Below are 7658 nucleotides of genomic sequence, written 5' to 3'. Positions count from 1 at the left end.
ACCGAATTACTAACTCTATTAACATTTGTAAAATATCTATGTCAATAAAAACAAAATCTTTGAGCTGTCATATTAAGGTACCCTTAGTATCTAAAGAAATTTATCAATTATATCATTTGATCCATGTTCGCGTTTCACCATCGAATGACCAAAACTTTCTTATACTCTTAACCAAATATACTTATATGGCTGTTACAAAACCTGAAGGCCACTACATACTAATATCTCGGAGCTGCAAATACAAAATAGAGAATACAAATAACATGAAATCTTTAACGAAAAATGGTCAAAATGTCAACCGTAAAGGGCATCATTTCAATCCGAGGAAATCCAACGCATGGAGGAAAATCACTAAACCACTAGATATCACGTAAAAGTGCAATAAAGAATTTATAACTACAACAAAACTCCTTAAATCCAGCATTATTACAATTATGCACTGTATGTTGAAAATAGCTTTCTTCTAAAGAGTGTTGTATTGACCAACCCTTTAACAGGCTGCAACTAATCTCAGTTCATGCAATAAATGCGGAAGAAATTCTACTGGCAAATAATAAACTAAACAAAATCGTAAACGAAATCTACAGATAAAAATTAAAGTCACTCATTCATCTTTCATCAATGTCTTGTTGAAAAATCACCTTATCAGTAATTACTTCAATGATGATAACGTATTTTAGAGTATATAAGTTTTTTCTTGTAACTAAAATAATAAACCTTTTAAAAATCGGTTTTGTTCTTCGAAAAATTGATTAGCAATAAAACATTAATACAACTTATCGATGATTAATTACAATGATTAAAATGACAAATTATTAATTAGTATATACAGGTAATACAGATTAAGTTGAGTATTTGCTTATCATTACCTGAGATATAGACGATGAAAAAGAATTTTAGATATTGAAATACCGATAAGAACTTATCACAAGAGGAAGATAAAACGATATAAAGAAGAACAAAGTTATGATCCGCAGTCACATACTTATAATTAGTGAAATCAGAGGTAAGTACTACTTATGGTAGCTTTCACAACCTTAATTTTCATCATTCATTTATAAAATCAACATTTACTTCATAAATGCAAAACATGTTTTTGCAAATTTCATAAAAAGAATTATTTAAAATTCATCATTACGATTATATAACTGTATCGAAAATTAATGGATACGTCAGATTAAGGAAATACTCAGACACTGTTACAAGTTTAGATAAAGAAAAATACATAGAAAATACATTTACATAGAGACAGCTGTAATTTAATCGCTAAAGATCCACTTCTAAATTTCAAAATTATGTTACAAATGTTTTAAAGTTTACCCAATCCAAAAGTAATTCTTAAAAAAGGAATTGTGCAGCTTCAGATTCATGACAATACAATGTCTATCCGTTTTTTTCGAAAATTCACAAAACCAATCCGGTATCCGGTAGCATCTTTTACTTAACGAATTCGCATGTAGGCTTGTAAAATAGCCAACAATTTTTTAAAGATCAAGTAAGCATTAACTCTAGATAGGATGAAAAACTATCTAAAATTTAAAAAATTATAGTATCCCTGCTGTTTGTATGTGTTAATATAAATGGACTGTATCATAATGTTTACTTGAAATAAATGAAATCCATACCTTTTTGCCAGTATACATACTATAATCGCAAGATTGAAAGTTTGCAGGAGTGCGATGTTTTTGTTACGACTGGTGGTTTATTTACAATTTACAACCATAACATAAACAATGGATTTGTACGAAGGTATTACAGACATAGCAACACTGTTACTTTTCCTTTTGTTTTACAACATAAAATGTGATGCACAATTGGAAGAATCATGACATTTGCTTTATGTTACTTTTTGATTTGCTTCAACTCTCTATTATACTTTAATTTTCCGTGTTTTACTTATTATCACATTAGGTGGTAACCTACAGAAAGAAAATATACTATTTTGTGCGCGAGGCCCTGGCTTACAATGCGGACATTTCCGTATTGTGTCGATTTAACTGTTTTGTATCATACCCCTTAATATTCTTGTATTATGTTCTGCGAACATTTTCGAATTTATTTTATCTTTAACCGGACACGTAGTCCTCGTCACTGCATTCTACATATCCGGTATACTCTTTTATCTTATCACTGGAATAAATACCTTCGTATGACTTATGAGCTCGTGATAAACCCGTTAAGTCGCAAATAACATACCTATCGTGCACTAATACTTTATTTTGAGATAATGACCGTAATAGGTTGGTAATAACTTCTTACTACTTCCATCAACAGCTTTTTTAGTTCGTTTTACAACAACATAGTTCCCAAAATTATAAAGTTTAATTGGCCATCTTTTATCGAAATGCTCTTTTTGTTTTGCTTGTTAAATCTGTATTTTCACTTGACTTCGGGCCTATCGTTGACACTTTTAGGTGTATAAATCAGAAACAATAAGGAAAATAATCATAAGGAGTCTTATTTGTACTCTTCTAGATTGTGTTATTCATAGCGAATTACAAATTTTGTAAATGCGTCAATAATAGCTGTTAAGTACATGTCTTTTTGTACTCTTAACGAAGGGACTTAAATGATCCACGTAGAAAGTGTGCACAAGTATCGATATCTTTTCAGAGGAATGTAATAAACCCTGTTTCTTTCCTTCTGGTTCCTCATTATACATATAAGCTGAACATGATCTTATGAACCGTTTTACGTATTGTCGCATGTCTGGAAACAAATACAGATGTCGAATGGCTTTTACTGTTTTACCTAACCTAACCCTATATGAGTATCTCGGTTATGACAGAAAAATCTAATTTATCATCTGGCATTTTTGGGAATAACGCATTTGGCCCCATTATTCGTCTTGCAATACAATCTGTTTTCTTTTAAAATATGATCACTGAATATTTCGATCTTCTACACCATTCGGTTCACGACGTAATATAGTATGTAAGTATTTACAGCGTATACACTGTTTCATGAAGTTGGGCAGGCAAAATACAATCGTCCTTAGTTACATTTAGACTAAAATTTCTGATTTTGGATTTTCGATAGGATTTCTTTTAGTGCATCAACGTGAGTTATTTTAGCATCTGGGTGGTATTGAATGTTGAAAGTCAAATTCTGATGGAAGTATCCACCAGCGTGCTATACGTGATATTACACCTTTTTTTGAAAGTGTTTTTATCGGGCGTTGCAGTCTGTAAAATGTTTACCTAATAAATATACTCAGAACCTACGTATAATGTATCAAAACATTTACTTAAGGGAATGCCTTAATTTATCCTAACAATAACCTAATTAGGTAAATCGTTAAAATATTATATGATCATTAATAACTGTGTTTTGCGTTTGTATTCCAAATATTTGTAAGGGATGGCTGTGGGCATTCACAAGTAAACTTGAATATGGTATATTAGAAATATTTATTGATAAATGTCTATTAAACTACAAGAGAAACCACACTACGGCACACGCTTCCTAACGTTCGCACAGCCAGCTAAACTTTGCCGTCTGACTCATCCTTCTTCCAGGACAACCCTTCCGCTATAGTCATTGCCCACGTATAGTTTACTTGCAGGAACCGCTTAACTATACTAGCTGTACACACTCTTACAGTTTGGCCTATCCTGACCTCCGTTAGCAATAAACCAATGTATAAAAAATAAGTAATAAGCAACAAAATAAAATAGAATAAATACATAAATGAATAAGTAAAATAAAATAACATGAAATACATTAGTATAAAACTATTAATAATTCAAACATACTAAAGCAGTACAAAATAGTCAGAAAAATGAATGTATACAATGATAAAAGGAAAAGAAGAAAAATACATCCTTAAACAGAAATTTAATGTTCGGGCTTTTGGGCGCAAGGGTATTGCGCCAGAGCCGCATATTTGCTGGTTCACACACCTTCATACTTTTCTTGCGAATTTTGCCAACCCGGAACGTCAGCTATAATATAACGGTTATTTCTCAATACTTTTGTAACTATATAAGGACCTTTAAATTTAAGTTTCAATTTCGGAGAAATACCTGCAGTACAATCAATATTTTTAATCGTTACTTAATCACCTGTTTCCGCTGCTTCCGCTTGAGCTTAACTTTTTATAATATTATCACTCGCTTTCGCTCGCAACTTACGTCTCTAACTCCGTTATTGACATCTTGAATGAATTCGGCTAGAGGGTCATGTAACTACGCTGAGGTATTCTGAATAATAGCATACTCGGTACCTCTTTCGTTGCTTTGTGAACAGAATTATTTAATGCGAACTCCACCTCATCTACGACTTTAGTCCAATACTAATGAAGTTCGGAATCTGACAATTTAGCCAGCATTGGTGCTCGGCCATTGGCCTGAGGTGATTGAATGGCAATCTTAACATACTGTACATCAAAATCATTTAAAAAACTCAAAAACTCTTCTGCGGTAAAACATGATCCTCTATCCATTACATTTTGCCTTGGTTTACTATAATACCTAAAATAAGTTTTCAAATAATTAATTGCTTCCGATGCATTAATTGACTTCAACGGAAAAGGTCTGACATATTTCGTAAAACAGACCATAATTAGCAATAAGTATTTCTTATTTTTAATCCGTGCATCTGGTAAGTCTAAATGATCTAAGTGTATTACATCAAATGGCATATCGCCTTTAGGTATGCTTTGTACCATACCTTCATTCTTACCGCTCTTCTGATTATAAGCAATACATTTAAAACAATTCCCAATTATGATCCGCTACTTTTTTCCTTAACCGTAAATCAATACGACTTACTTATGATGTCATTAACCTTTTCAGGTCAAGCTCATCATGATGTTTAAATAAAATCCCCTTTTCCATTTCCGCGGGTACACAGAAAAGTAGTTGGTCACCTATTTTCCGTTTTCCGAAAGTCCATTACGTAATTCATAAAATTTATTCTCCGTTTTCCCCAGTTAAGTTCTAATTTTAGTTATCATACAATAAATATTTTGCGTTAAAATTAAATTTGTTTCAAACGAATTATCTTCTATTAAGGCCACAAAATTACAGCGACTTAACCCGTCAACGTGTGGCATACCCTCTCCAGCCCTATGCTCAGTCATGTAATCATAATTTTGTAATTCCAAGACCCATCGTGCAATCTACGGATTAATATCGTGTTTTTTTAACGCCAACGCTAAAGAATTGCAATATGTAATTATCTTAAAATTTATCCCTAGAATATAGACTATAAAGCGATCCAACGCCTATTTTATTGCAAGCATTTCTAGTTCAAAGCTATGATACTTGCTTTCACAGTCAGTGGTTCCTTTAGAAAAATAAAATACGGGGTGCATCTTCCGATCCCTCCCCTTTTGCATTAAAAATACCCCAAATCCTAATGAACTTGCGTCACAATGAAGTTCGGTTTCTGCATAAGGATCATAAATTAGGTTGCACTAACCAGCTTTTGTTTCAAAATGCTAAATGCTTCGTATTCGCGCTCACCGAATTTGAATTCACACCCTTTGTCTGCTGGTTTTACGCCTTTCTCAGAAACGACGTAACCTAAATAATTTATTTCGATAACTAAAAAATGACATTTCGTAAGCTGTATTTCAAGCTTATTTTCGACTAATATTTTAAAAACCTTACGTAAAATACTAACATGCTGATCAATAGATTTTTTTGCAAATTTTTAACAATGTTGGGGTACCACTTTCAACCCGAATGGCATTTTTAAAAATTCAAACTGCCCATAAGACGTTACAAATGACGTATATTTAACTGAATCGTTGGCCATATTCACGTGGTAAAAGCCATCTTTCAAATCAATTGAACTAAAATATTTTTTTCATTTTAATATCTCAATTTGATCATTTATCAGTGGTAACAGAAAATTTCCCTTTTCTAAATGTTTGTTCAAAGTTCGAAAATCGATACACATACGCAATGACCCATTTTTTTGTTTAAGAACTACCCGAGAACAATAATCAGGGTCGCTTTCTCTGATTCGCTTTAACAAATTATTGGTAATTTTTTTAACTCGGTTCTTTCAGCGTAAGCTAAACGTCTAGGTGTAAAATTAAACGCTTCAGGCGGTATTACTTTAAGATTTAACTCTAATTTTGTCTTTGGCGCTTCAGGTCTTTTGGACTCAACATAATTTTAGGGGGGTAGAGGTAGGCCTAGATTAGATTACTCCTCGCAAATAGTTAAGGATGTGGGCTGTTCTAGGTTTAGGGAAATGCGAAGTTTAGCTCAAGATAGGACTGATGACCTTATGATGATGATGATAATTTTTTTGCAAATCAGCCCGTAACTTCTTGCGTGTATTAAAATCTATTTCCGGATTTATGTCCAATTTATCACAAATACCAAAATTATCAACTTGAATATTCATTGCTTACATACCGAACTTTTATAAAACTAATCGGATTTCCGCTGTCCGGTAACGTTCGTAAACTTAAAGCATATTTTTCATCCTCATTCTCAAAATACAACGTAACTCGCAGATGATATGTGTCACTACATTCGTTTGATTTAGCAACATTACGACATAACTACCGTTTTTTTTTTTTTAATCGGACAACCTTTCAATACATATTCCGTTGATGCGCATTCAAAACATGAACCTCGAGGTCCTTTTTCCTTAGGACACGATACAGCTAAATGACCAGGTTCGTGGCAGTTATCACACCTTAACGATTTATCGTTTTCTTTTCCCATACCTTCATTCCAATTTTTACTGACCGCTTCTTTCGTCTCATCCGGTATTCCCTGGATTAGCTCTGCGTCGCCAATACCAACCTTATTTGCCAAAATTGTTTTTCCGTGCACGTATTCACAAAACGATTCGTTACGTGCCCATATTCGACTTTAAAATTTTTTTGGTAATTTCAATTTACTCGATGGTGGACAAAACATTATTCTCATCTCCAGGATTAAGGCATCGATTGATAAATTTAAGCAATCGGGCTTCGAATGGAACCACCTCTGTTCCTTACCTTTTAAGTTAATGCTATTTATACCCGTCTCTAACAATACTTAATTGCGCCCAGCCTTCAAAATATTCCACATTTCCTTCAAACGGACCTATTAATTCGAATATTGCGTTCAGAGTAATATGAGGCATATTGTTTTTCACGCTTGTCGCTGTCTAGGGTGCAATTTGCTGGGGCTGCAGATGTGGGCCCGCCGATAGATGTGAACTCACTACAGCCACTGCTGGCGCTGTTGTCGATCTCCACCACCACTGTTCTCGTCATTTCCATCGCCAACTCTTGCAGCACCCACTGCCTCCGCTCCTGCTGCTGCGCAGCCACCGCTCGCTCATCTGCATGTTGCACCCTCGATATTAATTCCGTAATTGTTTCCTCCATAGCTGCGAGTTTTTTTTTTCATGGTAGTCAGCTCTTTCCTTTGCGGCTTTAAACTCACTTATCCAAGAACCGTCTACATTTTTCTCTTGTAACCGTAAAACCAGGGCATCCTTGTCTCCATTGGTTCTTTACCATTTTTTGGCCAAAATGTGTTTTAATTCTGATACTGTTAATACATATGCCATTTTAATTTGGTTAATAGTATTTTAAATAAAAGAATTCGAAGTGGCCTGTATTCTGTCGAAACTGCCAGACGCGGATCGCGATTTCGATCTTTTTGGATCTCATCAGCGCGTCGCAGGCAGCTCCGACAGAA

At 34.0% G+C, this 7658-nt stretch overlaps 1 protein-coding gene across 1 annotated transcript in view; it reads left to right on the top strand.

Annotated features, from left to right (window-relative positions):
• The first annotated feature begins 943 nt into the window (after positions 1 to 943).
• Positions 944 to 7658, top strand: part of LOC108742143 (aminopeptidase N-like) — a 60953-nt gene continuing 54238 nt past the window's right edge. The window contains exon 1 of the mRNA XM_018477204.2: positions 944 to 1006. The gene's annotated coding sequence lies outside the window, so the exon portion shown is untranslated. The remainder of the gene's footprint in view (positions 1007 to 7658) is intronic.

Source organism: Agrilus planipennis, unplaced genomic scaffold, assembly GCF_000699045.2.
Source record: "Agrilus planipennis isolate EAB-ADULT unplaced genomic scaffold, Apla_2.0 scaffold323, whole genome shotgun sequence".
NCBI lineage: Eukaryota > Metazoa > Arthropoda > Insecta > Coleoptera > Buprestidae > Agrilus > Agrilus planipennis.
The sequence above is the reverse complement of the archived record's forward strand: the minus strand, read 5'-3'. Positions and strand labels throughout refer to the sequence as shown.